At 39.2% G+C, this 14,850-nt stretch overlaps 1 long non-coding RNA gene across 2 annotated transcripts in view; it reads right to left on the minus strand.

Moving 5' to 3' along the window:
• Nucleotides 1-12,505, minus strand: part of LOC143658922 (uncharacterized) — a 58,828-nt gene extending 46,323 nt beyond the window's left edge. Inside the window, exon 1 of one of the 2 annotated variants that reach the window (XR_013163368.1) lies at nt 12,338-12,505. This is a non-coding gene — a long non-coding RNA (uncharacterized LOC143658922). Of the gene's footprint in view, nt 1-12,291 lie in introns of both variants that reach the window. The other variant, XR_013163367.1, reaches the window with a different exon arrangement.
• Nucleotides 12,506-14,850: the final 2,345 nt, after the last annotated feature.

A 14,850-nucleotide genomic window follows, 5' to 3' on the forward strand; every position in this document is an offset into this window, starting at 1 on the left:
GGTACAATTCACCAAGAAGATATAACAATCATAAATGTTTATGCTCCCAATCAAGGAGCTCCAAAGTACATGAGACAGACATTGGCAAAACTGAAGGGAGAGATAGAAGTTTCAACAATAATAGTAGGAAACTTCAATGCAACACTCACCTCTATAGATAGAATAACCAGGCAGAAGATCAACAAGGAAATAGAGAAGTTAAATAGCATGATAAATGAATTAGACCTAACAGACATATATAGGTCATTGCACCCCAAAACACAAGGATATGCAATCTTCTCTAGTGCTCATGGAACATTCTCCAGGATAGATCATATGCTGGGCTACAAAATCGGTCTTCATAAATTAAAAAAATGTTGAAATTATTCAAAACACTTTCTCTGACCACAATAGAATGAAGCTGGATCTCAATAACCACCAAAGAATGAGAACATTCACAAATACATGGGGATTAAATAATACACTCTTAAACAACCAATGGGTCAAAGAAGAAATTGCTAGAGAAATCAGTAGCTATCTGGGGATGAATGAAAATGAGAACACAACTCATCAGAATTTACAGGATGTGACAAAGGCTGTGCTGAGAGGGAAATTTATTGCCTTAAATGCCTATATTAAAAAACAAGAAAGAGCAAAAATCAAGAACTTAATAGCTCACCTGGAGGAACTTGAGAAAGGACAGCAAACTTAACCCAAAGTAAATAGAAGAAGAGAAATGACAAAGATTAAAGCAGAGTTAAATGAATGGGAGAACAAAAGAACAACTGAAAGAATCAATAAAACAAAAAGTTGGTTCTTTGAGAATATCAATAAAAATGAGGGGCAAGACTGATAAGGAAAAGAAGAGAAAGGATGCAAATAAACGAAATCAGAAATGAGAAGGGATGCGTTACTATGGACCCTGAAAAAATAAAAGAAATCATAAGAAGATACTATGAACAACTATATGCCAATAAACAACAATAGACAACTTAGATGAAATAGACAAATTCCTGGAAACACACAAACAAGCTACATTCACTCAGGAAGAAATAAAAGATCTCAACAAACCAATCACAAGTAAAGAGATTCAATCAGTCATCAAAAATCTTCCTACAAAGAAAATCCCAGGGCCAAATGGCTTCACAGGGGAATTTTATCAAACATTCCAAAAAGAACTAACACCAATCCTGCTCGTACTTTTCAAAAAAGTTGAGGGAAAAGGAACTCCTATCTAACTCATTTTATAAAGCTAATATCATTTTAATACCAAAACTGGGTAAAGATGCTATAAGAAAGGAAAACTACTGGCCAATCTGTCTAATGAACATTGATGCAAAAATTCTCAACAAAATATTAGTAAATCGAATCCAGCAACACATTAAAAGAATTATACACCACAACCAAGTGGGGTTTATACCAGGAATGCAGGGATGGTTCAACATAAGAAAATTAATTGAGGTAATAGAGCACATTAACAAATCAAAAGGGAAAAATCACATGATCATCTCGATTGATGCTGAAAATGCATTTGACAAAGTTCAACATCCTTTACTGATAAAAACACTCCAAAAGATAGGAATCAGTATCAATATGACAAAAGGAATATATGAAAAACTGATAGCCAGCATCTTACTCAATGGAGAGACTGAAAACTTTCCCCCTAAGATCAGGTACAAGACAAGGGTATCCACTGTCACCATTACTATTCACCACTGTGCTAGAAGTTTTAGCTAGAGCAATCAGGCAGGAAACAGAAGTAAAAGGCATCTAAATTGGAAAGGAAGAAGTATAACTTTCATTATTTGCATATGGCATGATATTATACTTGGAAGTTCCTGAGAAATCTACAGCAAAGTTACTTGAGCTAATAAACAAATTCAGCAAGGTAGCAGGATATAAAATTAATGTACAAAAATCAGTAACACTTATATACATAAGAAATGACCTAGCTGAGGAATCAATTAAGGAAAATATTCCATTCAAAATAGCAACTATAAGAATAAAATACTTAGGAATGAACTTAACTAGGAACGTAAAGGACTCGTAGACAGAAAACTACATAACATTGCTAAAAGAAATCAAAGAATATCTAAATAGGTGGAAAGACATTTCCTGTTCATGGACAGGAAGGCTAAATACAGTTAAGATATCAATTCTACCCAAATTAATCTACAGATTCAACACAGTACCATTCAAAATTCCAAAAACCTACTCTGCAGACTTGGAAAACTAGTTACCAAATTCATCTGGAAGGGTAAGAGACCCCAAACAGCTAAAAGCATCCTAAAAAAGAAAAGCGAAGTGGGAAGATTAATGCTCCCTGACTTTAAAACCTATTATAAAGCCACAGTGGTCAAAACAGCATGGTACTGGCACAAAAATAGAAGCACTGACCAATGGAATTGAATACAGAGTGCAGAAATAGACCACCAAATCTATGGTCAACTGATTTTTGACAAGGTCCCCAAATCCTCTGAACTGGGACAAAGTAGTCTTTTCAATAACTGAGCATGTAAGAACTGGATATCAATAGCCAAAAGAATGAAAGAGGACCCCTATCTAACATCCTATATAAAAATTAACTCAAAGAGGACCAAACACTTAAATACAAGAACTAGCACCATAAAGCTTCTAGAAGAAAATGTAGGAAAACATCTTCAAGACCTAGTAATAGGAGATAGCTTCTTAAACTTTATACCCAAAGCACAAGCAACAAAAGAAAAAAGAACAGATAAATGGGAACTCCTTAAAATCAAATGCTTCTGCACCTCAAAAGATTTTGTCAAAAAGGTGAAGAGGCAGCCAACTCAATGGGAGAAATTATTTGGAAATCACATATCGGACAAAGGTTTGATATCCTGTATACAGAAAGAAATCATACAACTCAACAACAAAAGAACAAACAACCCAATTATAAAATGGGCTAAAGATATGAATAGGTATTTTTCTGAAGAGTAAATGCAGATGGCTCAAAAGCACATGAAGAGATGCTCATTTTCATTGGCTATAAGGGAAAGGCAGATCAAAACTACAATGAGATACCACCTCACACCTATAAGAATGGCTGCTATTAAACAAACAGGAGGCTACAAATGTTGGAGAGGATGGGGAGAAACTGGGACATTTATGCACTGCTGGTGGGAATGTATAATGGTGCAGCCACTGTGGAAGATTGTTTGGTGGTTCCTTAAGAAACTAAGTATCAAATTTCCCTATAATCCATCAATAGCACTACTTGGTCTATACCCAGCAATAACACAAACAGACATTTTCACACGGATATTCACAACAGTATTATTCACAGCCACCAAAAGACGGAAACAAACCAAATGCCCATCAACAGATGAATGGACTAACAAAATGTGGAATATACATACGATGGAATATTATGCAGCAGTAAGACAAAATGACGTCCTGAAGGACAGGATGAGTCCTGAGGACATAATGCTGAGTGAAATAAACCAGATACAAAAGGACAGATACTGTATGATTCCACTTTTATCACCATGGTAAAAGTAAAATCAGAGGCGTATCATACAGAATAGAGAGGACTTAGAGATACATAGACGCTAGAGATGGGTAAACGTAAGGAGATAGACATGAAGGCGGTCTCTAGTAGGTCTATAAGCAATATTACCATACTGAAGATGAACAAGATTGAAAGGGGCTGTATAGACCTACATATCCCACTGATTAACACTAGAAATACAAATTAGTTCTTACAAGAATTACTTCAAAGGTATGATTCGTGTACAAAGAATGTTCAAGGCCTGGGCACAGGGCGAAAACTGCTATTACAGGACATGGGCTATGTTTAAAATTAAAACATTAGCACAACCACAACAACAGCAGAGGTAAATAATGGGGGGTGGGACAAGAGTTAAGAGGAGGTTTAGATTTCCTATTTGGCGAGGGTGTCTTTACTGGTTTTCTTCCTCTTGGGAACAATGAAATTCTCTAAAATTGAGAGTGCTGATGGACTGTGGGCTTTGGGCACTAAACATGATGCCTGAGGAATGCAGGTGGCTGAAGGATGCACTGAGAGGTAGGTTGGCGAATGATGATGCATACTTATGAACAAAGGGTGTGCTGCTACAAAAAAGGAACGAAGTCATGAGGCAAGCAACGGCGTGAATGAATGTGTGGGACATTTGGTGAGGCAAAATAAGCCAGAAACAAAACAACAACAATGGGATGGTCTCCTTGAGAATATGCTTACAAGACAACAGGGGCCTAGATTGTAAGTTTTTATAGCAAACACATTTAGTCCGGAGTGGTAATTACTATTTCTGGATTCCGAGAGGCTGTTAGATAGATAGATAGATAGACAGATGGATAGATAGATAGATAGACAGATAGGTAGGTAGGTAGGTAGGTAGGTAGGTAGGTAGATAGATAGATAGATAGATAGACAGACAGACAGACAGATAGATTGATTGATTTAGATATTTTGAGATAAGAATGAAGCCAATCAGGTTGGGGTTAAAGTAATTCCGAACACAGGGGTAAGGAAGACAGTGTCATATTTTAGAACCACACTTACTCTTTGAGACTGAAGGAAGAAAGGTTTATTTGGTCTGGAACTGAAATTTTCTGCAATGCATAATCTAACTCAATCTATCTGTATAGCTCATTTGAACAACTGAAACACAGGGAGCACAGAATAAGAAAAAGGTCCTTTAATCCTATATAACCTAATGTAATGCCTGGATACATCCTAGAGTATATTAAGCAGATAATCAAAAAGTATTGGCAAACTCCCTTGAGGGATGGGAGAAAGAATATTAAACCTTACCATCAGGGAATCTCCTGATACTGCGTCAAACTTCAGGGACACCCAAATCAATAGGCCATGCCCTTGATCATGAGATTTACTCTTGTGAAGCTTATGTAGGTAGCGGAGAAGCTTAGCCTACCTGTAGGCATGCCTAAGGGTTACTTCTGGAGGACCTCTGGTGTTGCTCAGATGTGGCCTCACTCTCTCTAAGCCCAACTCTGCAAGTGAAATCATTACCCACCACCTACGTTGGACATGACATCCAGGAGTGAAAGTCTCCTTGGCAACGTAGGAGATGATTCCCAGGGATGAATCCAGCCCTAGCACTATGGGATCAACAATTCCATCCTGACCAAAAAGGGGGAAAGAAGTGTAACTAATGAAGTATCAGTGGCAGAGAGAGTTCAAATACAGTCGAGAGGCTACTCTGGAGGTTGCCTTTATCCAAGCTTCAGGTAGACCTTGCTACCTATCAGCCTGCCAAAACCCAACTAGGATCATTCCAGACAACACTAAAGAACACCTAGGGCAATACAGAAGATTCCACAAGGGTTTCATGCACTAGAGTAACTTTACAGAAACCAACAACCTCCAGATGGGTCCCTGGTCCAGATAATTCCTGAAACCTAGGGGACCCAGCCTCTCCAGAACAGCAGACAGTTCCATCCCCTTACCCCATATTAATCACAGACCCTTCCCATATGAAAAAGTTAGAATGGCTGTAGCCCAAACACCCCTAAAGGGAGAGATGGAAAGATCAAAGGTGATGGTGGAGTTTTACAGAAAAGATAGGATTTAACAAATAAATAAGAATGCTGAATCATTAAATTGAAATCTCTTTTAGTCTCCAGTATCTTAGAGCAGCTAGAAGTAAAAGCCTAAAATTGTGGAATTGTAACCCATGTCAAACTCCAAAATATGTTCTACAACTAATTATGGTGCTGTGCTTTGAAATTTATTGCTTTTGTCATATATTTGTTATTTTTCACAAAGAAGAAAGAAAAAAGTCCACTGTGGTGATAAAAAAATATTTAAGACCTCTAGCCTCCTATATTCTGGAGCAGCTAGAAGGAAAAATATGGGAGGATGGTATGGTCGCCTAAACAAACTGTGCAACCTGTCCCGCAACTACTTGTTGAAGAGTGCTTTGAAAGTTATTGCTTTTTTATCTCTTTGCTTTGTATATATGTTATACTATACAATAAAAAAGTTATAAAAAACAGTTGGAAAAATATATAATAGTGGACAGAAGGATAGAGAAGAATGGAAAATGTCATCAGCCAATTGGACCTAGCTGACATTTATAGAGCACTCTACCCGACAAAAGCAGAATTCACATTGTTTTCAAGTACTCATGGAACATTCACCAAGAGAGATCACATCCTAGGTCATGAAACAAATCTCAACAAATTTAAAAGAATAAAAATCATGCAGTGAGTGTTTTCTGATCATAATGAAATCGAACTAGAACTCAGTTACAGAAAGATAATTGAAAAACTAAAACACACTATTCTAAACAGTCCATGGGTCAAAGGGGAATTAAAAATATTTTGTGCTGAATGAAACATAGCATTTTAAAATTTGTGCTAAAGGAGACTTTAAAGAGAAATCTGTATCTTTTCACTGTTTTTACGTAAGGAAAGAACAGTCTCCAATCAACAATCTTAAATTTCTCCCTTTATGAACATAGAAAATAAATTCACAGCAAGATCTTTTTAAAGGTGTTTATAAAAGTACGAACATAGATCAATGAAAGTAAAAACTGAAACAATAAAGAAAATCAATAAAAACTAAAATTGGTTCTTTGCAAAGATCAATAAATTTGATAAACCTTGTTTTAGCTTGTAAGCTGCTGGAATGCAATGTACCAGCACTGGAATGGCTTTTAAAAGGGGGAATTTAATAAGTTGCAAGTTTACACTTCTAAGGCCATGAAAATGTCCAAATTAAGGCAAGGCTATAAAAGCATCCAAATTAAGGCATCCAGGGAATGATACCCCTGTTCAAGAAGGCCAATGATGTTCAGAGTTGCTCTCTCAACTGGAAAGGTACGTGGTGAAGTCTGCTAGCTTTCTCTCAAGGCTTCTCCAATGGCTCCCTCAGAGGCATTTTCTTTCTTTCCTCCAGCTGTGTGGCATTTGTTGGCTCTGGTGTCTCTAAAGCTCTTTCCAAAATGGTTCCCTCTTAAAGGGCTCCAGTAGCAAACCCACCTTGAGTGGGTGGAGACACATCTCCACGGAAACCATCAAAAATTCCTACCCAGCAATACTGAATGAAGATTAAATAGCATGACTTTTCTGGGGTACATAATAGCATCAAACTGGTACAAATCTCTAGCAAGAATAACAAAGAAAAAGAAAGAGAAGACACAAATTACCAATATCAGGAATGAAAAAAGGGATATCACTATAGACCCATAGACATTAAAAGAATAACAGGAGAGTAGTACAACCGAACACCTCTATGCACGTCAATTAGACTTGAATAAAATGGACCAATTTCTTGAATACTAATAAACTGTATCAAAACTCACCCAAAGTTTAAAACCTTCCCAAAAAGGAAACTTCAGACCCAGATAGTTTCATTGGAAAATTCTACCAAACCTTCAAAGAAGAAATAAATCTGCATAAATAAATGACCCTGGAACATGCATATGCAAAAGAACCTCACACTTCATACAAACATTAACTCAAAATGCATCACAAATCTAAATGTAAAATATAAAACCTTTAACAGAAAACGTAGAAAAACAAAAGAAAACATAGGAGAAAACCCTAAGCGCCCTGGTTAGACAAATTTCTTAGCATGATCCAAAAAATAAAAAAACAAGAAAGTGAACTTCATTAAAATTTAAATCTCTTTAAATTAGATAACGTTAAGATAAGCAAAAATAAAAGCTGAAGAGTAGGAGAAAACATTTGCAAAACCCATATCCAACAAAGGACTTGTATGCAGAAAATATTTTTTAAGAAACAAAACTCACAGATGCTGCCCATGCCAAAACAAACAAACAAACAAAAAATAACCTCCCAAGCCTGCATAGTAAGAAATCAAACAACCCAATTTTTTTAAAAGACAAAACATTTGGAAAGATACTTCACCAGAGAAAATAAATTATTGGCAAGCAAGCATGTGAAATGAAGTTCCACACCATTAGCCATTAGCATTTGGGAAATGAAAATTAAATCAATGAGATACCATTTCACTCTATTAAAATGGCATAATGTTTTTTTAAACTGTCAGGACCATGTCTGGCAAGGATACAGGGTGACTGGAGCTCTCTACAGTGGGTTGGGAACAACCACCCTGGAAAACAATTTAGCATTTCCTTAATGTTCCTACTGTATGACCCAACAACCCCAGTCCTATATAGATTCATCCTAGAAAAATGAAAACGTGTTCACACAAAACCTGTACCCAACTATTTATATCAATTATCTTCATAACTCCAAAAAATTATACAGTATCCAAATGTCCTTCATTGAGTGATTTGATGAACAATTTCTAGCATATCCATAAAATGGAATGTTACTCAACAGTAAAAAGAAATGAACTATTGATTCGCAACACCCTGGATGAATCTTATGGGAAATATACCAAGAGAAAAAAGCCAATCCCAAAACGTTACCTACTCTATGATTCCATTTATACAGTAATATATATAAAAACTCACAAACTGTACAGCAAGAAAAAGACAATTCACTGTATACAAGCTTTTAAAACAATAGAAGTTAAATAAAGCATTAAAATTGAACTCAAGAACCATACGTGTTTCAAAAGTGCTTCAAAGACTGTCCATTGTGTAGTGTTTATTTAGTCCTTGTGCTTTCCTGAACGCTAAAAACTTTTTTTCCCTACATCTCTGGATAAGCTTGGAATCATTCCCTTTTGACTTGAGTTCAAAGGACTGATCTCACATATGGCCACCAGGGGGCAGTAAAATACTAAAGTATTTCCTTTGGCCATGTCCAAGCACCTTTCATTTGTAATTCCTCTGAAGATCACCAAATGCAAGGAAAGGAGAAAGGAGAAATGTTATCATCCTGTGCACCCACCACATGTCTACACAATTATTATCAATTTACAAAAGGGCCAGTCTCACAGCTATGATTCTGGGTTCATGTGGGACCTTCTGCTGCAGTCTGACTGTGCCAGAAGTTTTAAGGCAACTCATTTCCCCTCTTCAGGCAGCGAGTGAAAGATGCAGAACACCAAGGAGCTTTCTAAAAGGCACTGGGATACAGCAGGGAACTAAGAAAACAAGTTCTACATTCTAGTACAAGGAGACAGACAATAAATTACATTGTCTGTATGTGTATATGTTAAAAGCCAGGTATCAGGAACTGCATTGGGCTGCCAAAGTTACCCAAATTGGCAATGCTTAAACAAGACAGTTATTTTTCTTTGTAGTAAAAGAAATCTAAAGACCCAGGCATCAGTGTTTCTGACGAACTAACATTAATATGTGGCTTCCATACATCAGTATGTGGCTTCCATCCTCGAAGTCCCTTCCTGTCACAAAATGGCTACCACTACACCAGCCATCACATTTGAATTGGAGGAAGGAAGATGAAAGGAAAGATAGCAGGAGTGCTACCCCTAGTTGAGTCAGCTAGCATTCCCAGAACCCCAGTCGAGAGACTTCCACTTGCTTTGCATTGGTCACTCATCTGCAAGGGAGACTCGCAGAAAAATTGCATGAGCTGTGAATGCTTGTCCCAACTGAAATGCCACTTTTCACACAGTTCATCTTTCGTAAAATTTTCATTACCTTTCCAGCTTTCTGTCAAATCATAAGCGGCCTATGTAAAAACGAATCAATGTTCCTTCTTTAAAACCCAGCTTTCTTTTTTTTTTTTAAACCAGATCTAAAGTTTGTTCCCAGTGTGTTTTCTTTTTACTGCAAGTATTCCTTGCAGTTTAAGGAAAAGAAATAAACTTCAGCATAGCTCAATGGCAGCAAGTTTAAAAAGAAAGAAAGTATAAACAAACATACTTTGGAATTTTGCACGCTTGCCAAAGTAGGCCCACTTTGGAGGGCAGTCTTTGGAGGGTGGCCTGCGTGTGTCTTGCAGTGCCTCAGCTCTAGCTACGGTACGTGACCTCGGGAGGCTGGCACGCCATCCTGGCTTTAGCCGGGCTTCAACTTTCTTGCATGGCACCTGTTCAGGAACAGAGTGGAGGCCCCAAGAAGCATCCTCCGGGCCCACCTTGTAGGGGGGCTTCACGGCCAGATGTGAGAGCACAGAGGGGAAGCCAGCGTGTCTGCCGTTTGTCTCGGCAGCGATGGCCAACGGAGATGTCCAGTCTCCTGAAGGACAGAGAGGCTAGCTGACTCCTTTCCCTGCTCCACCAGAAGAAGGGGGAGCCCACGCTCTCGGGCTCAGGAAACACGCGCCCGCCCCTTCGGGACAGGTGACGGGGAGGGCCGCCGGAAGGGGCGCCTGGACCGCTCCGGAGCCAGCCTGCGTCTGCACGCTGCACCGCGGGCAGGTCAGGGCGCAGGCACAGGAGGGCCCTTTGAACACGAATCAGAAGAAATGCATCTGATTCGGACGGCAGGCTCGGCACAGAAACGTCCGGGAAAACACGGAAAGGTACTTTCTCTTTTCTTTGTCTCTCCAAAAAACAAAATACACGTATATATACACATATATAAAAATTGCACGTAAAACTCAGTTTGCAGCATGGTGTTATTACACTTCAGCCCTGATTTTTTTTTGTTTTTCCTTCCATTTCTTCCACTAACCGGTACAGTGTATGGCTTGGGCTATATGCATTTCCTTATATAAAATACTGTTATTATATCTATCTGCATTTGTAAATGTACATAAATGGCATGTGTTTTGAAATCTCAGTCTGTTTCATCCTAGTGGCATCTGGTTCTTTACCATGTTGATGAGAGTGTATGTGTGTGTGTGTATGTGTGTGTGTGTGTGTGTAGAGGGTAATGGTGTGAGTGCAGTGTGTGTATGTGGTGTGAGTGCAGTATGTGTATGTGGTGTGTGTATGTGTGTGTGTGTGTGTGTGTGTAGAGGGTAATGGTGTGAGTGCAGTGTGTGTATGTGGTGTGAGTGCAGTATGTGTATGTGGTGTGTGTATGTGTGTGTGTGTGTGTGTGTGTGTGTAGAGGGTAATGGTGTGAGTGCAGTATGTGTATGTGGTGTGTGTGTGTGTAGAGGGTAATGGTGTGAGTGCAGTATGTGTATATGGTGTGTGTGTGTGTGTGTGTGTGTGTGTGTGTTTTGCTTTTAGCAGCTGTTTGGTATTCAACAGAATGTGTCTTTTATTCGGGTCCCTGAGAGGAGCCCCTGAATAGGGATGTGCGTTCTAGTGACCGTTTGGGAAGTGACCCCAAGAAACGCTGGCAATGCGTGAAGTCGGGGAGGCTGGAAGGAGAGAGAAGGAAGCCAGCTGCTTGCTCTGTGGCCCTTCCGGCCTGCCCCGCATGCAGACAAAGCTGGCTCCAGGACCCAGAAAAAGCAGCTACAAAGTCTGCACAGAACTGGTAAGTGCCCGGGTCGGGGTGGGGAAGGGCCACACAAAGAGCCGCTTCTACAGCAGCTGGCATGTGGAGTTATTTACTCCCCCCCCCAGGTAGCTAGCTCCCCAGATGATGCTGAGCTGATTATCCTCACATGTGTGTCCCCTTATGACTCTGGGTGAGAGGTTTTCTAGGACATATTCCCAGGAATAGAACTGCTGGACCTAAGGGAGGTGAAAACTTTGTTTCACCAAATGCTGCTGGGCAGCAGCTCTTGATAAGAGCGACTCTAATTTACGGCTCACCAGCAGTGGGCGTGGGTTATCACCCACATCATCACCAGCACTTGATGGTACTAATTTTTTAATATTGCCCATCTGGTGGTAGGCTAGTGGCATCCTATTGTTATATAGAATTGTAGTCCTCTGATTGCAAGTAAATGTCTTATACTTATTAACTATTCAGGTATCTGTGGATACCTGCTAGTTGGAACTAGCTAGTTGGAACTAGCTGTGGAAACAAGCTAGTTCCTTCACTCTATACACAAAAATTAATTGCAGAAATATCACTAAAAACAGAAATCTAAAAATTGAAGAAATAAAAAAAAATTGAGGTGTCTCATGGGAATAGCAATCAACTCCATTAATACTTGGTGATTCTTGACTGTATAATGTCCCCATTCAGCTTATCTCCTCTGTTGATTGTCTCCTTCCTCCAGAATATAAACTCCCTGAGGGTAGAGACATCCAGTTCTTTGTTTACTACTGCATTCCCAGGACCTAAAACTGTGCCTGGCATGTAGTAGATGCCCCATAAATACTTACCAAATAAATGAATGAATGACTTACCTCTCCTGTCTACATGGTGTGATCCCTAGGATGTGCTCAGCACACACACACACACACACACACACACACACACACACAACGTGGGACACATGCATAAACATACACACACACATGCCTAAATGAATGACTAAATAAAAAACTGGGGTAAGATGACATTATTTTTAAAAGAAATATGTGTTCATAAGTATGAATGTTAATACCTTGAAAATAATCCAGAAATATACATGCCAAATATGAAGTGTTCACCTGTGATGGGAAGGACAGTAAGAACTGGGGATGGGTGAAGAAGGTCTTTTGTTCTTTCATCTGTGCACCTAAGAATTCATCAACTCTTTTACAACATGGATGCTGTGCCTGAATCTTGTGGACCCCAGAAAAGCCATGGCCTTTAATCCTCATTCAATTATTGCTTAGTGGAATCTTTTTTATTGTCTCCATGGAGATGTGACCCACCCAATTGTGGGTGGTAAGTTTAGATTAGATGGTTTCCATGGAGATGTGTTTCCACCCATTCAAAGCGGGGTTGCTTACTGGAGCCCTTCAAGAGGGAACCAATTTGGAAAAAGCTTTGGAGCCCACACAACCAGAGACCTTTGGAGATGAAGAAGGAAAATACCCCTGAGGGAGCTTCATGAAACAAAAAGCCTGGAGAGAAAGATGGCAGACCTCACCGTGTTCACCATGTGCCCTTGCATTTGAGAGAGAAATCCTCAACTTCATGGGCCTTTTTTGAATGAAGGTAACCTCTTATTGGTGCCTTCATTTGGACATCTTCATGGCCTTAGAACTGTAAACTACCAACTTAATAAATTCCCCTTTTTAAGGGGGAAAATTCAACTTCCCCAAGTGGAGAATTCCTGATATTCTCACAGGCAGTGGGGACAACCAAAGCAATAGGTCGAGTTCTAAATCTTGGGTTTGTTCATATGAAACTTATCCTCACAAAGGATAGGCTAAGCCTACTTAAAATTAGACCTAAGAGTCACCCCTAGAGAACCTCTTTTGTTGCTTAGATGTGGCCTCTCTCTCTCAGTCAACACAACAAGCAAACTTACTGCCCTCCCCTCCCTACATGGGACATGACTCCCAGGGGTGTAAACCTCCCTAACAACGTGGGACAGAAGCCCTAGAATGAGCTGAGACTCAGCATCAAGGCACTGAGAAAACCTTTTCGAAGAAAAGGGAGAAGAGAGAAATGAGACAAAGTAAAGTGTCAATGGCTGAAAGATTTCAGAGTCAAGAGGTTATCCTGGAGGTTATTCTTATGCATTATATAGATATCACCTTTTTAGTTAAGGTATATTGGAGAGACTGGAGGGAAGTGCCTGAAAATGTAGAGCTGTGTTCCAGTAGCCATGTTTCTTGAAGATGACTGTATAATGATAAAGCTTTTGCAATGTGACTGTGTAACTGTGAAAATCTTGTGTCTGATGCTCCTTTTATCTACAGTATCGACAGATGAGTAAAACATATGGATTAAAAACAAATAAATAATAGGGGGAACAAATATTAAATTTAGTAGATTGAAATGCTAGTGATCAATAAAAGGCAGTGGTAAGGGGTATAGAAAAAATAGGGGAAACAAAGGTTAAAATATTTTGGGTAGAGGAACTACTAGTAGTCAGTGAGAGGGAGGGGTAAGGAGTATGGTATGTATGAGTTTTTGTCTTTTTTCTTTTTATTTCTTTTTCTGAATTCATGCAAATGTTCTAAGAAATGATCATGGTGATGAATATACAACTATGTGATAATATTATGAGTTATTGATTATATACCAAGAATGGAATGATCATATGGTAAGAATGTTCATGTTTTTATGTTGTTATGTTCAAAAAAATATTTTAAAAATTTTTTTAAAATCCCCCTTTTTAAAAGCCACTCCATTTCTGGTATATGGCATTCTGACAGCTTGCAAACTAGAACAGATGCTTTCAAGTATTACTTATGCAATAAAAAAACATAACCACAAGTAGCAAAGACACAAACAACATTGTGCCGCCATTCTTTCTATGCTGATTAAATGGCTGATTTTCCCTACACCGATGAGGAAGTGGGCTAGGCATGGTAGTCAGTAAATTTCTATCCATTTTCTCCTTCCCTTAGGAATTGTTAAATTCTGAAAGAAAAAAAAGTCTAGAGCTTATGTGTCAATATCAGCAGCTTGGATTGGGAAAGCCACATACTCCCCATAGAAATACAGCTCCAGGATTCAAATTCGTATTTAACCAAACAATATAAAGGATATTAAAATAGGTGGGCTTTCAAGCCTCATAAATGCTGTTGTGCAAACCTGCTATGGGGAAATCTGGCTCAAAGGAACAAGCAGGGGAGATACAGATGTTGTCAAACTTGTCCTGCTTCTTGTAGATCCTGAATGTTTTCACCCCCACATTTCAGTTTGCTCACTGCTAAAGCAAATACCAGGCAATGAGTTGGCATAAAGAACGGGAATTTATTAGCGCACTGTTTGGGGGCTAGGAGAAGACCAAATCAAGGGATCATCAAGGCAATGCTTTCTTCCCAAGGACGGGCATTCTGGAGCTGCTGTTGGTGATCCTTGGCCCTGGGCTTCACTGTCACATGTAAGGCACATGGCGGCCTCTCCTGGCCTCTCCCTTCTCCTCTGGTTCTGCTGACCTTCAGCTTCTTGCTTCCTGTGGCTTTCTCTAGGTTTATCTGAATTTCATTCTTTTACAAAGGCTCAAGTAGTAGGATTAAAACCCATCCTGACTCAGTTCGACCACACCTTAACTGAAGTT

The sequence above is a fragment of the Tamandua tetradactyla genome, chromosome 2 (assembly GCF_023851605.1).
Source record: "Tamandua tetradactyla isolate mTamTet1 chromosome 2, mTamTet1.pri, whole genome shotgun sequence".
In the NCBI taxonomy this organism is placed as follows: domain Eukaryota; kingdom Metazoa; phylum Chordata; class Mammalia; order Pilosa; family Myrmecophagidae; genus Tamandua; species Tamandua tetradactyla.